The sequence below is a fragment of the Balaenoptera physalus genome (assembly GCF_965194825.1).
Source record: "Balaenoptera physalus genome assembly, chromosome: 10".
Lineage (NCBI taxonomy): Eukaryota > Metazoa > Chordata > Mammalia > Artiodactyla > Balaenopteridae > Balaenoptera > Balaenoptera physalus.
The window spans coordinates 106,300,850-106,326,614 of NC_138889.1; positions in this window are offsets into that span (position 1 = coordinate 106,300,850).

The following is a 25,765-nucleotide window of genomic DNA, read 5'->3' on the forward strand; positions in this document are numbered from 1 at the left end:
AACGCAATAATAGTGGGGGACTTTAACACCTCACTTACACCAATGGACAGATCATCCAAAATGAAAATAATAAGGAAACAGAAGCTTTAAATGACACAATAGACCAGATAGATTTAATTGATAATTACAGGACATTCCATTCAAAAACAGCAAATTACACTTTCTTCTCAAGTGCGCACGGAACATTCTCCAGGATAGATCACATCTTGGGTCACATATCAAGCCTCAGTAAATTTAATAAAATTGAAATCATATCAAGCATCTTTTCCGACCACAACACTATGAGATTAGAAATGAATTACAGGGAAAAAAATGTAAAAAACACAAACACATGGAGGCTAAACAATATGTTACTAAATAACCAAGAGATCACTGAAGAAATCAAAGAGGGAATCAAAAAATACCTAGAGACAAATGACAATGAAAACACGACGACCCAAAACCTATGGGATGCAGCAAAAGCAGTTCTAAAAGGGAAGTTTATAGCTATACAAGCCTACCTCAAGAAACAAGAAAAATCTCAAATAAACAATCTAACCTTACACCTAAAGGAACTAGAGAAAGAAGAACAAACAAAACCCAAAGTTAGTAGAAGCAAAGAGATCATAAAGATCAGAGCGGAAATAAATGAAATAGAAACAAAGAAAACAATAACAAAGATCAATAAAACTAAAAGCTGGTTCTTTGATAAGATAAACAAAATTGATAAACCATTAGCCAGACTCATCAAGAAAAAGAGGGAGAGGACTCAAATCAATAAAATGAGAATGAAAAAGGAGAAGTTACAACAGACACTGCAGAAATACAAAGCATCCTAAGAGCCTACTACAAGCAACTCTATGCTAATAAATTGGACAACCTAGAAGAAATGGACAAATTCTTAGAAAGGTATAACCTTCCAAGACTAAACCAGGAAGAAATAGAAAATATGAACAGACCAATCACAAGGAATGAAATTTAAACTGTGATTAAAAATCTTCCAAACAAAAGTCCAGGACCAGATGGCTTCACAGGTGAATTCTATCAAACATTTAGAGAAGAGCTAACACCCATCCTTCTCAAACTCTTCCAAAAAATTGCAGAAGGAGGAACACACCCAAACTCATTCTATGAGGCCACCATCACCCTGATACCAAAACCAGACAAAGATGCTACAAAAAAAGAAAATTACAGACCGATATCACTGATGAATACAGATGCAAAAATCCTCAACAAAATACTAGCAAACAGAATCCAACAACACATTAAAAGGATCTTACACCATGATCAAGTGGGATTTATGCCAGGGATGCAAGGATTCTTTAATATACGCAAATCAATCAATGTGATACACCATATTAACAAATTGGAGAATAAAAACCATATGATCATCTCAACAGATGCAGAAAAAGCCTTTGACAAAATTCAACACCATTTATGATGAAAACTCTCCAGAAAATGGGCATAGAGGGAACCTACCTCAACATAATAAAGGCCATATATGACAAACCCACAGCAAACATCATTCTCAATGGTGAAAAACTGAAAGCATTTCCTCTAAGATCAGGAAGAAGACAAGGATGTCCACTCTCACCACTATTATTCAACATAGATTTGGAAGTCCTAGCTGCAGCAATCAGAGAAGAAAAAGAAATAAAAGGAATACAAATTGGAAAAGAAGAAGTAAAACTGTCACTGTTTGCAGATGACATGATACTATACATAGAGAATCCTAAAAATGCCACCAGAAAACTACTAGAGCTAATCAATGAATTTGGTAAAGTTGCAGGAAACAAAATTAATGCACAGAAATCTCTTGCATTCCTATACACTAATGATGAAAAATCTGAAAGAGAAATTAAGGAAACACTCCCATTTACCATTGCAACAAAAAGAATAAAATACCTAAGAATAAACCTACCTAGGGAGACAAAAGACCTATATACAGAAAACTATAAGACACTGATGAAAGAAATTAAAGATGATACCAACAGATGGAGAGATATACCATGTTCTTGGATTGGAAGAATCAATATTGTGAAAATGACTATACTACCCAAAGCAATCTACAGATTCAATGCAATCCCTATCAAATTACCAATGGCATTTTTTATGGAACTAGAAAAAATCATCTTAAAATTTGTATGGAGACACAAAAGACCCCAAATAGCCAAAGCAGTCTTGAGGGAAAAAAACGGAGCTGGAGGAATCAGACTCCCTGACTTCAGACTATACTACAAAGCTACAGTAATCAAGACAATATGGTACTGGCACAAAAACAGAAACATAGATCAATGGAACAAGATAGAAAGCCCAGAGATAAACCCACGCACCTACGGTCAACTAATCTATGAAAAAGGAGGCAAAGATATACAATGGAGAAAAGACAGTCTATTCAATAGGTGGTGCTGGGAAAACTGGACAACTACATGTAAAAGAATGAAATTAGAACACTCCCTAACACCATACACAAAAATAAACTCAAAATGGATTAGAGACCTAAATGTAAGACCGGACAGTATAAAACTCTTAGAGGAAAACACAGGAAGAACACTCTTTGACATAAATCACAGCAAGATATTTTTTGATCCACCTCATAGAGTAATGGAAATAAAAACAAAAATAAACAAATGGGACCTAATGAAACTTCAGAGCTTTTGTACAGCAAAGGAAACCATAAACAAGACGAAAAGACAACCCTCAGAATGGGAGAAAATATTTGCAAACGAATCAACAGACAAAGGATTAATCTCCAAAATATATAAACAGCTCATACAGCTCAATATTAAAGAAACAAACAACCCAATCCAAAAATGGGCAGAAGACCTAAATAGACATTTCTCCAAAGAAGACATACAGATGGCCAAGAAGCACATGAAAAGCTGCTCAACATCACTAATTATTAGAGAAATGCAAATCAAAACTACAATGAGGTATCACCTCACACCAGTTAGAATGGGCATCATCAAAAAATCTACAAACAACAAATGCTGGAGAGGGTGTGGAGAAAAGGGAAGCCTCTTGCACTGTTGGTGGGAATGGAAATTGATACAGCCACTATGGAGAACAGTATGGAGGTTACTTAAAAAACTAAAAATAGAATTGCCATATGATCCAGCAATCCCACTACTGGGCATATACCCAGAGAAGACCAGAATTCAAAAAGACACATGCACCCCAATGTTCATTGCAGCACTATTTACAATAGCCAGGTCATGGAAGCAACCTAAATGCCCATCGACAGATGAATGGATAAAGAAGTTGTGGTGCATATATACAATGGAATATTACTCAGCCATAAAAAGGAATGAAATTGAGTCATTTGTTGAGATGTGGATGGATCTAGAGACTGTCATACAGAGTGAAGTAAGTCGAAAGAGAAAAACAAATATCGTATATTAACGCATGTATGTGGAACCTAGAAAAATGGTACAGATGAACCGGTTTACAGGGCAGAAGTTGAGACACAGATGTAGAGAACAAACATATGGACACCAAGGGGGGAAAGCCACGGGGGGCTGGGGATGGTGGTGTGCTGAATTGGGTGATTGGGATTGACATGTATACACTGATGTGTATAAAATTGATGACTAATAAGAACCTGCTGTATAAAAGAATAAATAAAATAAAATTCAAAAATTAAAAAAAAAAAGAGTTGAAAATACAGGTAAGCCAAAAATAAAAAATAAAAAACGAATAATCCCTTGTAATCCTGCTACATTGTTAGGAAAGAATATTTTTCTAAAAATAAGCATGTTTGTACAGTAAGAATATTCTGGCTCTTTTGAATTTCTCCTGGCTCTATTGCCTACCCGGTTATTTGACATAATGTGTTTAGTGCCATTTCAGTGCCCAACAGGTATTGGCCAGTCTGTGGATGTGCTGTTCTTCCAGATGAGAGGGGCAGGGAAATGCCCAGTATTTACAGAGTGGTCCTTAGAAGGAGGGCTTAGTCAGGCGAGGGTGGGGCAGGGCATCTGGTTTGTCTGCAGGTGGGACTTATAAAAAGTCATTCTCTGGGTGGCCTGATGTTTTCCACGAGCTCTGCGTGTACCTCAGTGTGTGTGCACAAGTGTGTTCCCATGGCGTCATCCAGCTGGAAGGTAGACAGGTATACTGGAGACTCCATAGCTTTGTTAACTATGGGAAAGAATAGAACTTGGGTTAATTTTGGTTTATTCATTTGGGTTGAATCCTTTGATCGCATAATGTTTCCAAAATATCCTTCTGGGGCTGAGGGCTTCCCAGTCTGGGGGCGTGTAGCTTTCCTCTGGCTGAACATACACACCACTGGCCCCTCTGTGCTGTCACACCTTGAACCCTTCTTTTTTTTTTTTTGGTCGCACCGTGCGGCATGCAGGATCTTAGTTCCCCTACCAGGGATTGAACCTGTGCCCCCTGCAGTGGAAGTGCAGAGTCTTAACCATTGGGCCGCCAGGGAAGTCCCCCACATGCCTTCTTTGTAAAGCTCTATCTCTCGTGTGCTCAGGTAAGAACTGGGGCACAGATGACATCTCCCAGGGGACACCCTGGCCTGGCCTGGGTTCTCCTTGGAAAGAGAGCAGATATTAGACTCAGACCTGCCTGTGATAAATCCAGCTCATTCGCAGTGGCTCTGCATCGCTGCAGGTCAAACAAGCCATCAGCCTTGGCCTGGTGAATGGGTGCTTCATCCCCAGAAGTCGGGGCCTAGGGCCAGCGTCAGGCCCTGCTCCCGGCTTACGGATGAGACTCAGAGAAGTGATGACCCCCCCAGCGGTGCTCAGCTGTGGCTGGGCCTGGGGAACCTGACCTCCAGGCCACCAACCTCTCTCCACGCTCCTTTCCTTCCCAGGAGGTCTGAGGCAGCCCATCCGAGCCCCAGGGGGGCCATAGACTCAGGCCCTGGGCCCCAAAATGCTGATCTGAGCACAATGACCTGGAAATCAGCAAAGAATTTAAAACACAGGCAGAATTCAAATCTACGAAGAGATATCGCTTGGGGGTGGGCCAGGAGGGCGGACCCCTGCTCTAGCCCGTCTCTTTACAGAGGAAGAAGGATCATCTAGCCTGAAGGAGGACTGGCCACGGCCAGTGAGTTTCCACTGAGTGTACCCCCCGGCCGCCCACCCCCACCCTCCATCGTGCGTGTTGGGAAGGACGTGCACATGTGGGCTTGGACGTGCCAAGTATTTGACCTTCTTCCCTGATGCTGCGTGCGCCTTGAAGGATCCGTGTGACGCCAGTGTCGCTCCCCCACAGTGGGGACAGAACGCTGGGGATGAGTGGTGCTGGTGGGGGGGCCCTGCTGTTCTTCAGGAGCTAAAACCTGCACTCTTGCTGAGCAGAGCCCCCGCTGAGCAATAGGAAGGGCGGAAGGTGACGGCTTAGAAACTCGGCCTCTGGCTCTGCGAAAGGTGACTTTGAAAGTCTGCATGCGTTCCTGACGAGGTCTGGGCAGCTGAGCTTTACTGTGACAAACGATTCCAGTGTGAGGCTGCGCTGTCAGGAGCAGCAGGGATAAAAGGCTCCCTCTCAATGGCTTCCCTTTAAACTTTTCTTTTTATTATGAACTATTTCCAATGTACGCACAAGTGGAAAGAATAGTGCAATAAAGCCCCGTATGCCCATCACGCAGCTAGAGTGGATCATGAGCAAGGCTTGGCCATGTTTCCTTCATCTACTTAATCCTCTCTCTTTTTCTTTCTTTCTTTCTGTTGAAGTACTTAAAATAAAATCTTAATCATAATGTGATTTCACTTCTATATATTTCTCTGCACACACATACACACACATTCTTACATAACCACAAAGTCATGATCACACCTAACAAAATAAATAATAACCCCTTGGGCTCATCCAATACCCAGTCCATAATCAAATTTTCCTGTTTGCCTCAAAAGTGTCTTTCTATATTATGGTGGGTCTGTTGGACACTGGATCCAGGAAAGACCTTTGTGTGACTTTTGCCTTTAGGGCTCTTAAGGTCTTTCCAATCTAGGGTGGGTCCCCTCTCTTCTCTTTTTACATTTAATGCTAATGTGACTTCCCTGGTGGTCCAGTGGGTAGGACTCCACACTCCCAATGCAGGGGCCCCGGGTTCAATCCCTGGTCGGGGAACTAGATCCCGCATGCATGCCGCAAATAAGAAGTCTGCATGCCGCAACTAAAAGATCCCTCGTGCCGCAACTAAGACCTGACGCAGCCTAAATAAATAAATAATTAAAAATTGAAAAAAAATAAATTTAATGCTTTTGACTTATTGTAGAAGCCCCTGAGGATTTTTCCACGTTCTGGACTCTGCGTTTGCTCCCTCATAGTATTGCTACCTCTTTCCCCACGTACTTCCCGGAAATGATGTCTCAATTAGAATTAGCTTCAATCGATACTCCATGATGGGGTTTCCCACTGCACCATATCAGAGGCACATGCATCACCTTGTCCCTCTGTTGGTGATACTAAAAACGATCTGTGGGTTCTGATGGTGACAGTCTGCCACCTCCATGTAAGGGCTCCTCATTTGTCAGCTGGTTCCCACCCATGTTCCCCCAACCAGCCATGTCTCCCAGCGTTCATACCCTTTTGTAGTCCGGCCCTTGAATCTGGCTGGCTCCAAGCCTTGCCTTCGACCCTAGCATGTGGTGAGAGTGACACTGTGATTTCCGAGGAAGTCTTGTAGCTTCCCCCTTAGTCTTTCAGAACCTCACTCTGGGGGAAGCTGGCTGCCACGCAAGAAGCCTGGCTGTCCTGAGTCTGCCATGCTGCAAGGAAGCCTAAGCTAGCCACGTGGAGAGGTCGCATGACGAGAGGGATGCCCGCCAGTCCCCACTGTTCTTGTCATCTCAGCCAAGGCGTCAGACGTGAGAATGATGGATGGAGAGGATGACTGATGACTCCAGTCCCAGCCTCCATCTGACCCCAGCAGTCTGAGAGACCCCGAGTGAGACCCGCGCAGCTGAGCCGGGTCCACGCTGACCGTGAGGCAGCCTATGGAACAGCTGTGGTCAGCCGCAGTGCTTTGGATGTCTTGTTATTGACCAGAACACCCACTGACTTATCCTCTAAGTGTTGCAACTATTGGTGATTATTGCCTGAATTCATTATTTTATTAGAAGCTACGAAATGGTGTTTTCTAATTCTACCATTTCTCCCACATTTATTTGCAGGAAGTCTTTTCTTCTGCACCTAGGTTCCTTGGTGACCCTGAAGTATGGACCCTGCATGAAAGACAGGGAAATTGTGGGGTCCTTTCCTCTTCATTAGTGGGAGGTCACCCTTTTACAGCAGTGACCTGGCCCTTCTTGGATTTGCGGCCCAGATCAAGGCAGTAGGAAGGGAGGAAGAAGCCTGGGGAAGATGAGTGGGAGACTTGGTTTCCAAGGAAACCACAAGGTAAGCATCAGGTCCTCTGAGGATCATTATTTCTTTGTCCTGCTAAAAGCCAGATGCTGACACCTTCTAAGCCAGCTCAGATGCTTGTGCAGGCAACAAAATGGGCCCCCAAGGGAGGAGATGGGGCTTGGAGACCCTTTGGGGGGGATACTGCTCCCTCCCCTGGGTCCTGGCTGCCTCTCACAAGCCCTCCCTTTCCTCTCAAAGCACCCTCCTCACCCCAAATCTCCTCAGGCCACAGGGAGAGCCTAGTTTAGGGTGAAATGTACATGGAAAATTGTCTTCCCTGGGGCTCCGTCCTGGGCCTTCATCTGTGAGGATTTGAGACTGAGGGTCCTGCCTGGTCCTGGGCTGAAGGGTTGGCAGACCTGAGTCCCAAATCCTCCAGAAAAAAAAGAGCAATGACCCAGTGTCCGGTGACTGGTGGGCACTGGTGGTGTGGTGGTCTCAGTGCAAGATTTGCCAAGAGCCACCATCTAACCAGCAATTATTTCGCCATATAACCAGACATGACACAACAGGGGCTTAGAGCTGCAGGCATATAATCTCACAAATCCTCACAAGCACTCGCTGAAGTGGGGGCTGTCTTCATCCACGTTTACAGAAGTAGGAATGGAAGTCCCACCAGGTCGGGTCACCTGTCCAAGGTCACCCAAAGCGCCCCCTGCTGCCTACCTGTAGAATCGGCCCCAGGCCGTCTGCCTTTGTCAAGGTTCCCTCTGCTGGGAGTCGGTCTGGTGAAGGGCATGACCTTGTATTAATTATTCACCTCTAACTGTGTGTATTTGGATTTTTCAGTTGAACCTTAAATACGTATAAAGGATCCACTCATGTCGCAACCCAGGGTGGTGCCCGAGTTCTGACCGTGGCTCAGACAGGCACCAGCGGTCGTGGGGCAGGTGGGGATGAGGGCACTGGGTCTGCCTGCCATGGACCAGCTGGACACACGGTCACACAAGTGCCGGGTGGTGGAGCTGGGCCTGAGTCTTTGACATTTTCCTCAGTGCAGGACAGACTTCGCTGGTTCTAAAATAGTATCCTACAGCATCCAGTTCAATGGATCCGTGGAGGAAACGCCCCTAAACACAATGTCCCCCTCACCAGAAGCCCACGTGAACATGAAGTGTTGTCACATGAGCTAACGGGCTCCCTAGGACGTGGGATGGGACATCGTCACCCACAGTGATCACGCCGTCCTGGCTCTCTGGTTAGGAGGGAGGGGTCCGGGGTGGCCGAGGGGGGTTCTTGTCCCTGCATGGCCTGGTTCACACTAGGACAGTGTCATCCCCGCCCCCTGTGGGGATCCTGGGCATCCGAGGGCCATCTTCCCTTGGACTCTGCCTATGCTGGCTTCCTGGAAAGTTCTGCTGCTTCCACAACATTCCCAGTCCTTGTCTCCCATTGCAAATGGGAGATACGTCTTCTGGTGCCCAGGCATCTGCCTTCTTGTTGGCTTTCCTCTCCTGGGAAGCACCGTGTGCGGTGTGGGCTGCTTTGGAGCTGTGTTCACTTGTCTTCACATCTCTGCAGATGAGGTCTTCTTGGGAGGGGCTGGGGGCACCGGGAGCTGGTAGGTGAGGGGCTTCTGAGAGTTGTGTGGGAGGAGCCGGGTGTGAAGCGTCACCTCCTTGAGGATGGGGATGGCACAGCCTGGGAATTACGGGCTCAGCAAGGGCCTGCCCCGTGTATGGCCCTGGGTGAGGTACCTGCCTCCCAAGTCTCACTGTCATCTGTCAAATGGACACAATGATTCCTCCCTCAGAGGATGGGGTGTGTGTGGTAACTGGGAAGAATAAGATTTCACAAACTTAAGTTGGTGACAGGGCTTTATTTACATCCAATGAAGTCTGACTCTGGTGGGAGGGAATGCAGTCCCAGCCGTCAACGGCGCCTCCTCTCCAAACCCTGCCACAGGGACCTTGCACAGCTCACAGCTTTGAGGACCAGTCTCTGGGCTACACAGTCACCATGGAGACACCCTTTGCCATGCCCAGTGGTCTCCTGGAGTCATGTGGTTTCCGTGGCCCCTCTAGGTCAGGGCCCAGGCTCTCTGTGGACACCACGGCCACCCCCTTCTTTGGCTTCTGTGAGTCAGGGCCTCTGGGAGTTCACTCTTCAGAGGACCTGCGGGTGCTGCCCTTCCCCAGCTCTGCGGGATCTTTGCTTTCCTCTCCCCGTCCCTCCAGGACTCCCAGATAATCTCCCTGTGTTTGGATTTTATAGAAAAAGACTGTTTGGGGGAAACTTCAGCTTGGGTCCAATCACAATGTCCCCCAGACGTAAGAGAGCTAATGCCTGGTTTCCTTCCTGGACTCAGGAGCCGGAAATACAGAACAAAACCCCGCTGACCTCTATCTAGGAGCCCCGCCCTCGGGGGGTGTGGGCGTGACCCTCATCTTCTCCAGGGGCTCTTCCTGTCTCCAGCCACGTACCGGTCACACCACCCCAGGGGCAGGGACTTACTGGTCACCTCCCACGACCCCAGAACAATTCTGGGTGATTTTGCCTGGGATATTTTATCTCATGCCCCCAATAAACTTGAGAGAGAGCGACCATCTCACACCCATTTCCCAGGTGAGGAAGCTGAGGTTCGGGGCACCTGCTCATTCAATGTGACACAGCTTGTTTGTCAGATTGAGCCAGGATTTACATTCCGGTCTTGGAACCCCCCGTTCTCTTCTCCCCTGACAAGGAAATCTTAGCATCATGGATTAATTAAGACCTTAGATTGCAGTTTGCCCGGTCACAAAGGCAATACCTACTTAAATATAGAGACTTTAGAAAACACAGAGAAAAAGAAAAGCATAAAAGTCACTGTCTTGCCATCCAGAGATAAAACATTGTATCTTCTCAGATCAGTGGTTCTCAAAACATTGTATCTTCTCCGATCAGTGGTTCTCAAGCTGGAGAGTGTACTAGCATCACCGGGAGGGCTTGCGAAAACACGGATCTCCTGGGCCTACCTCTGAGTGTTTGATTCAGTGGGTCTGGGGTGGCGCCAGGAATGTGCATTTCTCACGAGTTCCCCGGTGCTGCTGCCCTTTCTGAGGACCCCACTTTGGGAACCACTGTTCCGGGTCAGGCTCCCGCAACCTCAGCACCGTCGACGTCTCCGTTGCGGACCCGTCCTGCGCGCTGCAGGATGTTTGCGGCATCCCTGGGCCCTACCCACTAGATGCCGGTGGCGCCTTCCCCACCTCACCCCCCAGTATGACAACCAAAAATGTCTCCAGACATTGCCAAATGTCCCTTGGGGAATGAAATTGCCCCCAGTGAGAACCCCCGCTCTGTGCTCGTCTCCTATGTCCATTTATATTCACACGCTCTCCTGCAACACACACACACACACACGCACACACATTCTCACAGACACACACATACTTCTTTTTCCTCAAGAATGTCAAACTATAAATACAGTTTTATAACTTGCTTTTTTTCACCTAACAACACATTGTCAATTAACTCAGCAATTAGCTCTGCTGGCAGCAAAGACAAACAGGTTTCTGCACAGACGATGCGGGACAGATCACTTCAAGCCCACCATGCGCTCTGGGCCAGGAAGCGGGCGGTGGAGAGGGGCTTCAGGTCCTCAGTCTCAGCCCAGAGCAGGTGCCGGAACCTCTGATTTGGGGGGCCATGTCGGGGATGGGGTGTGAATGTCTCACAAAGCTGACAGGCCTCCCAAAGCCACGGGCACAGCTTGAAAGAAAAATGAGCTGTCTGACAACATGATCGTGAACCCCGACAGAGGCAGTTGGGATACCGGTCTCGCAGCTCCCTCCACCCGCAGTGGGTTTCAGAGATGGTCCAAGAGACCCAGAGCTTGCAGACTGGGAGGGAGGGGTCCCGGCTGCCACCTTTGGCCTGGACGTCGCCAGGCTGTGATTGCACCACCGGGCAATCGCTGCCACTACTGTCGAGTAGGCAGACTGCTCCACGCTGCCGTGATGAAGGCCCAGGCCGTGGTTCCTGGGGCCTTTCATGGGATGTTGGCTTTTGCCGCCCCTGGTTATCCTTGAGGTCCTTTGGTCTGTCCGTCTCATGGCTTCATTGTTCCTCAAACCAGGGATCAACCACTGTCCACCACCACCCTGCCTGGATGGGGCCTGCTCCTGGGGCTGCTGGAAACTGCAAGATGCTGGCCAGCTGGGAGTGTTGGGAAGGGAATCCTGAGAAGGTGAGAGGTGTCCTTCACGGCTGCCCAACACCTGCTCTGCCCTCCTCTGGCCCCCATTATGCAGCTGTCAGACAGTTTGGGTGGAGTTGACCTTGTTCCGAGCCCAGGGGTGGGCCCTGATTAGTCTAAACCAATCGATGTTATCCCATCCTCTGTTCCACGGGGATTTTCTTTCATCTAGGGGAGGGTATGCTGGAGTCAGTTAGGACTGGCTATCGTGAGCATCTTTTTCCAACTACCTTGTCAATTTGGTAGCTTGCAATCAACCATGGTGGGAGCATTTACACCACAGAAATTGGCAAATGCTACAAATCAGAGCTCCGCCAAGCCCAGCCCCCGAGAGCTGGCTAAGCGGCACCCCACTGATGCAGGGATCCGGGAGCCAGGCAGCCTTAGCTGCTGCTGGGGGCCACCCTAGGACCCTCAGAGCGGCTGATGGTAGGATGAAGTTAATGCCTCGGAAGACAGAGCAGAAAGACAGAGCATGCTTTTAGATGATACTGTCTGAGCACACCTCACCTCTGGACTTTTTTTTTCTTTGGCTGCATCGGGTCTTCGTTGCGGCGCACGGGCTTCTCTCTAGTTGCAGCGTGCGGGTTTTCTCTCTCTGTTTGTGGTATGTGGTCTCCAGGGTGCGTGAGCTCTGTAGCTGTGGCGTGTGGACTCCAGAGCGCATGGGCTCTGTAGTTTGTGGCACGTGGGCTCTCTCGTTGAGGCATGCGGGGCTTAGTTGCCCCATGGCATGTGGGATCTTAGTTCCCCGACCAGGGATCGAACCTGTGTCCCCTGCATTGGAAGGCGGATTCTTTACCACTGGACCACCAGGGAAGTCCCTCCTCTGGACTTTTGAGTTACATTTCCCCGTTTTCTTGAGGGCATCCTAAATGATACCGCTTGTCAGCTGGGGTGGGGTATTACCAGGGCAGGACCTTCAGCCCTCAGACCACTAGCTCTGGAGCGACGAGAGCTCATTTTTGTTAAAAAGCAGAATTCTCCAGGCTGTAATTTTTTCTGGATGGTCCTTCCCCCTCCTCCTGCCTCCTGAGGAGACTTCTGTCCTGGCTGGGTCACCTTCTCTGCTCCTGGCCTTCGCGATGAAACTTGTCCCTGCTACGTCAGTTCCCGGACCCCTCGATGCAAAATTGAGAAAGTGGGAAAAAGAGTAGAGGAGACGGTGGGATATGACCTAGTGAGTTTGGGAGATTTTTGGTGGGGAGGAGAGGAGAGGAGAGAGAGAGAGAAAGAAGGCTTGGGACACTGATAGCCCACGAGAGGACAGGAGAGATTTCTTGCAGCGTCATTTCCTGAGAGCTATTAGTTGAGGATATTTTGATGACTTCTGGAATACGAGTGTGGGTCTGCACAGAGACTGGACCGGACAGTGTGTCTTGTCTGACCTTTGGCTCCACAGATGCCCCTGCTTGCTCGGGGCTCAGATATCCGGGGCAGAGGTGGGACTGGATGAGTCTGGGGAGCATTTTGGCTTGTCCTCCTGGGATTTGTCTAGAAAAGAAATGATGGACCCAGGTATTTAGGGAGCAACAATTCCACAGCTATGGAAACCAAAGTGTTGTTTTTTTCTGGGAAATCTCCCAACTCTATTCATGTACATTAGTCTCTTTTGCACCAAAGAATGTGGAGCAAAGCAGAATGGAGTGACCTGTGGAAAAACAGAGGGAACAACCCTATTTTAGGAACATTTTGGAAGGAATGGAGAACCTGTTTTCAGTACTGCATCTCCGGGTGTACACCAGTCAGCGTGTGGACAAAGCCGGAAGCTCATCCAATCAGCCTTCATGCGGCTGGTTTTGAGTCCTCAGGAGCTGTTTCTGGTCTTTAAAACAACCCTTTGCAGCCTGGCTCCTTGCCTATTGTCCTGTGGAAGCAGTTTTCTCAGAGGTCACGGTCCCCTGCCTGCTGACCCACGTGGGGTCTTTGCTGGGCTCTCCTCTCCTTAGCCCCTCGGCAGTGTCTGCTGGCCTCCCTCTGGAGACAAGGCTTCTCTTGGCCTCTGGACATTTCTGTCTCTCTCCTGGAGGCCTGGGGCTTCACTTCCTCCCCTTGGAGTCCCCTCTATCTGCCCTTGGCTCTCTTGTCTTCTACACATGCCTCTCCACCATTTCACCTTCACCATGGTTCCTCTCTGCAGAGAGGCTGGACGGCCCTGGGAAGTGGTGAGTTTTCAACAAAGAAACAGTCCCCTCCCTAAAAAGACAGACTGTGACTCGTTGCAGGGCTGGTAGAGATTCAGGGACCGGGCAGAGCAGGGGTCTCAAACTCTGGTGCTGGAAAGGGCTGGGCAGGTACTATAGAGGGGTGGCCTGGGCCACGTGTGAGGCATGAGGGAATGGAGGACGTGTGGTGAGCTGGATGTAGGGGGCCCTGTGGAAGGGACAGGCGACCACTCAGCTCTAGCTGGCTGTTGTCATGTGGGAGTGAGGAGCTTAGCATCGCCAGAATAACAGCATTACCTTGCAGAGACAGTGATGAGGGTAAATAAGAGGCTACACACAGTACCCGATGCAGAGCAGGCTGCCAATATACGGAGCTACCGTCTCTGGGAAGCTTCCTGATTCTTCTTCCATGTTGATCTCACTCTCCTCTGAATGGCTGCAAAAGTTGTTATGCCCTCATGTGGTCCTGATCACATAGTGCTTGAGTGACAGGATGTATTGGTCAGCTATTACCATGTAACAAATCATCCCCAAACTCAGTGGCTTAGAACAACAACAACTTGTTCTCATGACTTTGTGTATTGGCTGGGCTTGGCTGATCCAGCTGGGCTGTGGCTTCTCAGGCTTTGCTTCTGCCGTGGCGGCGGCTCAGTCCCACGTGCCTCTCATCCTCCTTAGGCTGGTGGGCTAGCCAGGCATGCATCTCTATGACAGAGGCACCAGTGGATGAGGGGAACACATGAGGCCTCTCAGGACCTGGCCGACTGTCAGTTCTGTCACTGGCCAATGAACAGCACATGGACAACCTCAAAGTCAAGGAGCAGGAAAGTGCCCCCAACCACGACCAGGCCACAGCTAGGGTGTGACACACAAGAGGTGGGGTTGGCGCCGACACTTCAGTCTATGGGATGGAATGGGCACAGCCTGGTTTGGGTCAGTGCCTCATTGCAGTGGCTGACTCCGTGGGGCACGACCCTTCCTAAGAGTTCCCAGGACCCTGCTGGGAGCCATCGCTGAGACAGGGGGTTAAGCAGCCCAAGCAAATCGTTAGATCCAGCTTTTCTGTGCAGAGGGGTGGAGAGGGTAGGGAGGGACACACCTGGCAGTGTGGTGCATGCAGTAGGTGTCTACTCAGTGTTCAATCAAGGAACTTAAGTCTAAGTTCAGAAGTCCTGTCTTCTGTCCAGGGGTGAAAGAAGTAGATTTCCCCTTGGGTGGTGGCGGGAAGGAGCCCAGAACAGGGATCAGGGTGGCTTTGATGTGTCTTCTTAAGGACTTGCTGATTTCTCCCCCAGAGCCAGAAGCACTGACCAAGAGAACAGCACAAAAGGAGTCTAGATTTGGTCTTGAAATGCCTTTCTTTAGGGTTTTCTCTTTTTCCTCAAGCAAGTTAGTCTCTTTTCAGTATTTCTTTTCATTTTATTTTAGATATACCTTCTTTCTAAATAATATGACTGGATTAAAACATTTATTGAGGCATAATAAACATCTAGTATGATGTGCAAAGCACACTAATTTTAAGCAGACAACTCGCCCACATTGAACGTAGATCTGTACGGGAGCAACCAGCACCAGATGGAGACATAGGACACTCCCCCCACCCCTCACCAGAAGGCTGCCCCTACCAGAGGTAACCACTATTCTGACTTCCGTTGCTCTTGTGTGCTCTATTGTCTGTTCTTGAACTTCATATGAATTGAATCCCACGATACGTGCTCTTTTGTGTCTGGGTTTTTTCTCCTAATATTATGTTTGTGAGGTTCATCCATATTGTTGGGTGTAACAGTAGTTTGTTCTTTTTTTTCTTTGCTCTGCAGTAGTTCACTGCATGAATACACCATTATTTATCTGCCATTGATGGACATTTGGGTTGTTTCTACTTTGGGGGCTATATTGACTAACCTTGCTGTGATCTTTCCTTTGGGTGGAAATATGCATGCATTTCTCTTGGGTATTTATGCAGGAGTGGAGCTGCTGGACCATTGTGGAGGCAGGCATATGTTTAGCTTTAGTAGATAGACAGGGCCATGTGGTTTTCCAAAGTGGTTGCATATAATGGGATTTGGAATTTTCTCTCTCTGTTTCTCCTTCCCTCCCTCCCTCCTCCTCCCTCTCCCCCCTTCTTCTTCTTCTTTCTCTTTGCTTCTTTCTTCCCCAACTTCATAGTTAATAGGAGAATTTAGCCTGCTCACCTTTATTGTGACAATTGACATACTTGGTTTTTAAAAATCATTTCCATCTTATTTTATATTTATGTTTGTATTAGTCACACTACAGTTGCAAGTAACAGAAATCATCTAGTTTAAGCAGAGGGAGATTTATACCAGGACCGAGATGCTTATCAAATTGTTGTAATAGCTGGAAGAACTAGTTTTGGGCTGAGGTTTCAGTAGTGATTGTCTGAGTGCCACAACAGAACTGGCCTGAGAGGGAGCAGCTATTTCCGGCATGACCAGGAGGCTGGGGACTCAGCCTGCCACACCATCCCTGCTGGACATGCGGGTCAGGACACACCGCCATGACTGTGGGCTGCAGGATGGCCCAGCCTGGCCACTACTCAGCCCAGAAGACCATGCTTAACGCTGCCTCTGCCCTGGGGACCTCAGCCCCACCACCATCACCCTCGTTTGCCTGAAGCAGAAGCAGGGCCTGGCCTCACTTTTGTCCTCAGATCTCGCCCAGGTGCAGCTGCTTGGTGGAAGCAAGGTGATGGGCAGAACAGAGCTGTGAGGGAGGCTAGGAAATGCATTTTGTTTTCCACCTTCGAGCCATCAGCAAGGTGCTCTACAAGGGGCTGGAATGCTGGGGCTTTTCCAATTACTCGACTTCGTTGTTTTCTTTTTTCCTTTTTTCCCTTTTACTGGCTTGAACAACTGCATTCTTATTTCTGCCCTCCTGCAACCCCTCCGCTCCTGATTTAGAAGTTCCACTGTGCTCCTGGATTCTACTGGTGGTTAACTTTCCATCCTAAATAACCTTATTTAAACCTCAAATTCCCCTTCCCATATCCAAGCTCAGTATTAAAAATACCCTAGCCCCTAATGTTTTACTTTCCCACTCTGCCCATACCCCCCTAAAAGAGGATTCTGGGACACTTCACTTCCCCTCTCTTCCTCCCTTGTCGCTGCCACCAACACAATGTCTGGGTTTTATTGATGTCACTTAGAAATTTTAGTTCCAGTCTCAGGCTATTTGATTTTGGTTTTTTGTTGTTGTTGTTTTTTGGCTGCGTTGGGTCTTCGTTGCTGCTCCTGGGGTTTTCTCTCTAGCTGCAGCGAGCAGGGGCTTCTCTTGTTGCGGAGCACTGGCTCTAGGCGCACGGGCTTCAGTAGTTGCAGCACGTGGGCTCAGTAGTTGTGGCGCACGGGCTTAGTTGCTCTGCGGCATGTGGGATCTTCCCGGACCAGGGGTCAAACCCGTGTCCCCCTGCATTGGCAGGCGGATTCTTAACCACTGCGCCACCAGGGAAGTCCTAGGCTATTTGTTATTAAGATTTCTCTTATAGTTTGTTCTCTGGCTTTCAATTATCCCTCCTGAACAATTATACTCTATTTCTCAGGCACATGATCATCCAGTGTAACTGTAAGCAAGCTTTGTGCTCACTGCTGGTTTTTAAAAAAATTTTTATTTTAATAATGTTAAAAATGATATCTTTGTATTCCTATAATTTATATCTCTTTGATAACTAGTGAAGGGCACAATGTTTTTTTTTTATTAATTTTTTTAAACATCTTTATTGGAGTATAATTGCTTTACAATGGTGTGTTAGTTCTCACTGCTGTTTCTTGCATTCTCTGTTTTCTACTCTTTTAAGACTTCCATTCTGATTCGATTTCCAACTTGTCAGAGCACGTCCTGGTCTTGTTTCCCTTGTTGGTTGTGAAGGAGTCTTTCTTTCCCTGGTCTCCTGCGTTCTCTCACCAGTTTGTGGATGAGAAGCCTGCCTCTCTGTCTGTCAGGAGCCTTTCAGTCTGGAAGCTCCAAAGACTTTGTCTTTATCTGTGGAGTTCAGACGTCTCACCCGGCTGTGTCGAAGTGTGTATTTTTTATTCATCCCTCCTGCCTGCAGCCCTTTCAGATCTCAAGATTCATGTCTCTCTTCCATTTGACTAATTCTTAAATTACCACATCTCCTTTTGTCATTTTTCTCCTTCCAGAAACCCTATTACTCACAGTTTCGGGTCCCTGGTCTGACGATCTTATTCGTGCTTTCGTTTCTTTGCGTCTTGGCTCTGTGCTGGGAGCGAGCTCTTCCATCTCATCTTCTAGAATGCAGCTTCTGCTCCCAGAGGACCTTTCCTTTTTTCACTTCCTCTATTAAATGTTAATTCTGGAAATCGTGTGTGAGTGTCTGTTTTGAGATCTCGAATGCCTCCTTTCTGTGTGCTGTGTGCACCCCCCTGGCGGGCCTGATCCGATTCATTAGGGCCTCTTTGCGCACAGAGCAGAGGTAGCCCGGTCCAGCTGGGAATGCCCGCCCAGAGGAGCGGTGGGAGTCTGGCGGGTAGAACAAGGGCTGGTGGCACCCTTCACCGAGCCGTGCTGTGGGAGGGCACTGTGTACTCTCAGGTCTCCACAAAAAGAGCAGAAAGCCCCCAGTAGCAAAAACTGTACAGACCCCAAGGCGGGCGTGACCCCCAACCCCTTCAGTCCTGGGCAAGGAAGTTAATGCAGAAGGATCCTGAGGCCGTGGAGAGTAATGGAAAGAGAGCTTTGTTAAAAGAGGAGGATTAAGACCCAATCAAGGAGTGTCCTTCACGTGGGAGGAAGAGCCAAAGGGATAGTGGTGACCAGAGGGGGAACTGTGGCAGGGACAGTGCTCGGGCTTCACTAAACGTGCCTCATTTTCTTCCGGGCACAGAGTAAACCACAGTTCCCAGCATCCCCTGCAGATGGGTGGGTCCAAGTGACCATGTAACCTGTTCTGGCCAATGGAATGTGAGCAGGAGGTACGGGCGCAGCGATCTGGGAGCATATGCTGAGGATGGCAGAAGCACACGGTGGAAGGATCTTAGGTTTCTGAGTCACTCCCTGGAGCAGGAATGCCCGTGTTGGGCTCTGCATGAGCAAGAGGTAAACTCTGGCTGTGTCAGCTACAGCGATGTGCGGCATGCTTTCCTGGAAGTCTCTTGGTGCAGCTCATTGACCAGAACTGGATCGCATGCTCTCGCCTGAGTTGTTTGCAGGTGGCGTTGGTATCCAAACAACATCTGGGTTTCGTCAGCAAGGAATAAGGTGGGAATTGATTTGGAGTAGACGACCACCAGTGACTGCTACGTTAGTGAGGCTAAACAGCTTTTTATTTCTTTTCTTTTTTTTTTAAACAGCTTTTTATATATTTATGACCTAATTTCACTTTTTGTCAATTGCCTCTTTGTGTTACTTTGCCTATTTTTCTACCGAGGTTTTCATCTTTTACGTTATGACTGGTAAGGCCTTCTGATGTATTAGGGATCGTAGTGCACATCTGTCGTTATTCTTGTCCTCCTGACCTCTGATTCCTCTTCGTCCCTTGGGAGTATCCCTTGATTTCTGCAGTGAAAGCTATAAATGGCAGGAGCTCGCCTTCCAGCCCCCCCTTGGAGCGAGGATGCAGGCCTGTGATTGAGACCCGGCCACTCAAATGCTCTCGTCGCAGAAATGCAATTGGATGCTTGTGATGGGAGGAAGCAGGAAGTGTGCAGACTTTATTCTGGACAGGATGGCAGCCGTGGCAGCCGACCTATGGCCCTGCCGGTGCCCAGCGTGGGGGCCAGAAGTGGGGTCATTACCTGACCAACTGTAGCACTACTGCCATTCCTGTCTGGGAGGACAGCCCTCCCAGAGAGTCTGTGCTGGACTCAATATCCATCCCTCTTCTGCTTAAATCAGCTAAAGTCAGTTTCTGTTGCTTAGAACAACAACAAAACCCAACTGTGATATTAACCCTTTGTATCTGTTGCAAATCTTTTTTCTTGTTGTCATTTTACTTGCAACCTTATACACACAATAGCTTTTCCCATAAAGGCATTTTAGATTCTTAGGTAAATAGGTCAACCATTTCCATAGTTGTTTCTGATTTTCAAGTCGTGTTTAGAAAGGCCTTCCACAGGGCTTCCCTGGTGGTGCAGTGGTTAAGAATATGTCTGCCAATGCGGGGGACAGGGGTTCGATCCCTGGTCTGGGAAGATTCCACATGCCGCGGAGCAACTAAGCCCGTGTGCCACAACTACTGAGCCCACGTGCCACAACTACTGAAGCCCGCATGCCTAGAGTCCGTGCTCTGCAACAAGAGAAGCCACCGCAATGAGAAGCCAGAGCACTACAGTGAAGAGTAGTCTCGTTCACTGCAACTAGAGAAAGCCCGTTTGCAGCAATGAAGACCCAATGCAGCCATAAATAAATAAATAAATAAAAAGAAAGGCCTTCTCAGCCGCATAGCACAGGGAGATCAGCTCGGTGCTTTGTGACCACCTAGAGGGGTGGGATGGGGAGGGTGGGAGGGAGGGAGATACAAGAGGGAAGAGATATGGGAACATATGTATATGTATAACTGATTCACTTTGTTATAAAGCAGAAACTGGCACACCATTGTAAGGCAATTATACTTCAATAAAGATGTTTAAAAAAAAAAAAAAGAAAGGCCTTCTATAATCCAAGATTATAAAAATATTCACCCGTATGTTAAATTTTTAAAGTTTCAAGTTATTATTTCATTTAAATATTTATATTTAAACATTTTATGTTTAAACCTATACATACTTAAAGTCAAATACTATCACTAGAGTTGAAAAAAAAAATTCGTTCTCGGCTTCATTTCCGAATCCTGAAACCCCCTCTCCAGAGGTAACCACATTCAGCTTTTTATAGATGTTTCCTCTTTTTTGTGTGATCACTGCTTCTCAGTGAAGTGGTTTCACTTTAATTCCTAGTTTTCAGTTTTAGATATATCTCTTCATTTGCTACCATGGGAAACGAGGTCTCACTTTCTTAGCATTCACACTTCTATTTTCTGTCACCGCCCAGCCCTTTTTAAACCAATAGGCCCCCTCCATTTTCTGTTGCAAATTACGTGTTGAAGAAGCTGCTGGTGGTTTGTCCTATGGTTTCCTGTGGTCTGGATTTTGCTGGTTGTACGCCATCGGCGTTGTTGGACGTGTTCCTCTGTCCCCTGTGTTTCCTGTGACTTGGCGGTTGGATCTAGAGCAGGGGGTAGCAAACTTTTTCTGTCAAAAGCCAGATAGTAAATGTTTTAGGCTTCGTGCGCCACATGAGTTCTGTTGCAGTTCCTCAAATCTGTGTTGTAGCATGAAAGCAGTGTAGATAATACATAAACAAACGAGCAGGGATGCATCAAAACTGGACTTGGGGCCCTGGCTTGCAGACTCCTGATGTAAGGCTTGGTCTGCTCAGCACCTCTTTGGAGCTGCCGTGTTAAGGAGGCAATTCATGTCCCATTGTTTCCAACTGTTTTTTTTTTTCTCTTTTTTAAAATTGAGATAAAACAAACATAAAATTTACCATCTTAACCATTTTTAAGTGTACAGCTCCATGGTTACTAAATACATTCACATTGTTGTGCAACTGTTACTATCCTCCATCCCCGTAAATCTTTTCATCTTGTAAAACAGAAAGTGTCCCCATTAAACACTCCCCATCCCCCCCCGCCCCCCAGCCCCAGGCAACCACCATGATACTTTCTGTCTTTATGATCCAATTGCTTTTTTTAAAAAAACTTTTTTTATTGAGTTATAGTTGGTTTACAATGTTGTGTTAGTTTTAGGTGTACAGCAAAGTGATTCAGTCCTACATATATATATATATATATATATATATATATATATATATATATATATATTTTATGTTCTTTTCCATTATAGGTTATTACAAAATATTGAAAATAGTTCCCGGTGCTATACAGTAGGTCCTTGCTGTCTATGCAATTGCTTTTTAACTCGAAAAATATAAAATGAGGTCAAAACTGAAAGTGGAGTTCACCCATGATCCCGACACATTTTTGGGGAAGTGTGTAAATTGAGAAGTGAAAGCTGTCCCTTCAATACCACTCCCCACCCCCCAGAACCTCTACTAACAGCTGGGTAGTTTCTTCCAGACCTTTTAATGTACTTAGAAGAACCTCTATCTTATAATTGTGCAGGCTGCCTCCTTTCTGCCCACAGGGGTGTCTGGAAGGGGAAGGGTGGAGGACTTACCTTCCATCTGCACCTCCCTGGGGCCGTTGGCTCACTGCTGAGGGGGTGGGCCAATGCCCCCCAAGCCACTATGGAGCGGGGACACCCTCTCTCCTTTCTGAATTTTCCTTACCTCTTTTCTTGGAATAATGCAAACACCAGACTCGAATGGATTTTAAGTTTCTCTTTCTTGGGATGTTCACGAAGTTTCCCCCAGGAGTCAAGGGCGGGGGCAGAGGCTGCACATCGTGCCCTGGGTGGGCCGATCCACTCCCTTGTGTGCGTAGAGGCGGGCTCACGGCGCCCCCACGGAAGCGCCTTGGTTCGTCCCCTTACCAATCTCCCTTTCCATCCTGTGCCATCCAGCCTAGGCCACCCCCTCCCCTGGGACACCGCCCTGCAGTCTCACACGTCCCTTCAGCCGCTTGCAGATTCCACCTCCCCCGACATCCACTAGGTGGCGCTCTCCTCTTCTGCGTTCCTCCCGGCTTCCGTGGAGGGCGGTGGCCCGAGGGACGGAGGTCTGGCGTCTGTTTCTGCTGATTTGGCGCGGCGGGGGTGGGGGGAGCCCCGGTGCGGGGAAAGGGGGTGGGGAGTGGAAAGCTGGAATCAGAGGCAGCTCGCACACTAAGATAACGGGGTGTCAAAGTCAGACGATCTGGCTCCCTTTGGTGCGGCCTTTAAGAAAATAGGCCAGCAAGTCTCCCATCCTTGCAAAGTTGGTCATGGTTAACTGGCTTTGGAACTCCTAGCTAAGCACCCGCGTCCGGCTTATCACTTTGAGGGGCCACGGGTGGATTGGGAATTTGGGGGACTTTCTTCAGAGAGAATAGTGTGACCCTTGGTGTCCCCACCCACCTTACCTCGAGGTGACATGGAGAGGCACCCGCAGAGCTGCTTGGAGGGGTTGATCTGTATCCCCTGCAGCTTGGGTGGGTGACTGACTCCCACCAGAGACCATGAAATGGTGGCTGCCTAGTGACTCAGCCTGAGGTAGCAGAAGAGAGAGCTGTGGTTCTGGTAGAGGTTGATGTCCTGACCAGATCCCCTTTTCGGAGCTGGTGCACCCTGCCGCCTTCCCTGGAGAAGTGCCCTCAGCTGACGGAGCCACAGTGCCTGGAAGGTTCAGGGGACAGCCCAGAGTCAATGGCTGACTGATACAGGGTGTGAGAGTCTGTCCCCTCGCCTCTAGACGGGGGTAAGTCTGCGGTACAAGTTGTGCATCAGGCCAAGGCTGGGCTTAGCCTTTCCTCTTCCCCATCCTGCTTCCCTCACTCCCAGAGGGGCTGGTCCTGACAAGCTCCCCCTAGTAAATCTCTGCTCCTGAAACCCTGTCTCGGGCTCTGCTTCCAGCTACCCGAAGGCAGGTCGTACCGGAAGTGATCCTAGGAAGCTGACTCCAAGGATGAGATTCTGCACTGGATGCCTTGCTGGCCGGTTGTGACGAGGGCCCCGTCACTGGTGGGGGGCGGAGAGCTGACAGTCCTAGCTGCTCAACTTGGTCACACCTGGGACAGGACTCAGGTGAACAGGGGTGTTCTGGCTTGTGCAGTACCCCTGGTGCTTGAGCGACAGTGGGGAAAATAATAATCGTGAGGGCTGTGGGATGGGAGGCTGTTGCTGGGGACCGCTGATGCTTTGAAGGAAAAAATCCCAACAGTTTAGGCTATTGATCACCCGTTTAAAGCAAAATCAGGAGGATTCCTAGACAGCACTGAAAGAAACCTCTTCTGCAGCCAGAGGGCAGACAGCTGGAGGAAGACTCGGGACTCAACTGTAACAGGATTTCAGAGAGAGCTGAATTCCCAGCCCGGGGAAGTCTCCCCTCCAAAGCCAGGGCCCTGGGGCGGGGCGGTGGGGATCCTGAGACCTGAGATGGAGCTGTAGTGGAGACGCTCTTGAAAACCTCAAGCCCCCAGACCCTCCTGGACTCTTAGGCCCACAGAAGTGGCCCATCTTGGAATAAAGACATCCCCCTCTTTCTTTTCTTGTTTTTTAAAAAATATATTTATTTATTTGGCTGCTTTGGGTCTCAGTTGCGGCACGCGGGATCTTTCCTTGCGGCGCGTGGGCTTAGTTACCCTGCGGCATGTGGGATCTTAGTTCCCGGACCAGGGATTGAACCTGTGTCCTCTGCATTGGAAGGTGACTTCTTAACCACTGGACCACCAGGGAAGTACCCCCCTGCCCCTTTTTTAAAAAAAAAAATTTATTTATTTAATTTATTTATTTTTCTTATTTTTTTGGCTGCATTGGGTCTTAGTTGCAGCACAGGGGATCTTTGTTGAGGCATGTGGAATCATTTCGTTAAGGTGTACAGTCTGCTCAGGTTTCTCTCTAGCTGTGGTGTGTGGGTTTTATCTCTCTCGTTGAGGTCAGTAGTTGTGGCACGCGGGCTTAGTTGCCCCGCATGTGGGATGTGGGATCTTAGTTCCCCGACCAGGGCTCGAACCTGCATCCCCTGCATTGGAAGGCAGATTCTTTACCTCTGGACCACCAGGGAAGTTCCCCCCCCACCCCCATTTCTTAAAGACTAAGCAGAAACCTTAAATAAGGGGCGCTGTCCTACAAAACAAAGCCTACCCTCTTCAGGATCTGCTCCCACCTCCCCACTTGACTACCAGACCCCAAAGTACAATAACATCTCAGCACGACCTGACCAGGGGAGTGTTTTTACTGCTACGGGGCAGGAGGAATTAATCGTCAATGGAGCTGCAGGAGCAAGTGCTGGGTCCCTTTGACAATGGAACTGTTGTACCATTTCTGGATGGCCTTCATCTGCACCTTTTTATGTGAGAGAGAAAAATGTACTTTTACTGTGTTTAAGCCACTGCTTTTTTGGCTTTTCATGTGTGTAGCAAAAACTAATCCTAACATACATCAGATATATCTTTTCTGTGTGTGCCTTCATTTTCAATTTTTGTTGTTTTATTTTGATGTATTTATTTTTATTTTGTTGTTTATTTTCAATGTTGCTTTATTTTAGGTGTATCAGTTCATATATTTTGAATATTAACCTGTTGCTTAGTCATACATATATTAAAAATTGGAATAAAAATGCAAATTTGTGTATATTTTCTAAGTAATTTTATGAGCAACTAGCATTGTGCCTGGGACATAGTAGACACTCACTAAATATTTGTTGAATGATGCATGAACAAATGCTACAAAGATTTTCTCCCATCTGCCACTTATCTTTTAACTGTAATTATAATGTCTTTTGCTGCACTGAAATTAAAATTTTATGTAATCAAATATGTGAGCCTTTGCTTTTTTGGCTTCTGGGTTTGTGTGTTATGTTAGAGAGAGGCCCTTCTCACCCCAAAATTATAAATATACCGTCCTATGTTTCATATAACTGATATATACACACACACACACACACACACACACACACACACACGTGTGAATGTTGAATTGATTAGGAGTTTTTGTGTGTATGGTGTGAGGTAGACATCCAACTTTGTTTCTTTCCAAATGGATAGCTAATTACACCAAAATTTTCATTGAATAATAAATCCATGTTTGCAATGAATTGGAATTTTATTATAAATTAAACCAGCTGGCTAAACCAGCTGGAGTTGCTTGGGAGAATCAATAGCCGTATTCACACAGATAAGTTCCCTGCTCAGCACCCCTTGGAGTGTGCTGTAAAATTCACCCATGTGAGAAACAGCTTACTTGGCTGCAAACTTTCCTACCTGATTCCTGAGAGCCTGCACTGCAATGACGGCCCGTCAGTGAACGTTTGCGTGGGTCACAGCTGCCTCAGTCTGTGTCCATTCCAAGAGATCCACCCATGTACCCTGTCCCAGAAGTCCTTGACACCAGTCATCCACTCTTGTTCTTTTCTGTCCCGTCTGTGGCATAATAGGAAATATATGTCTGGTCTT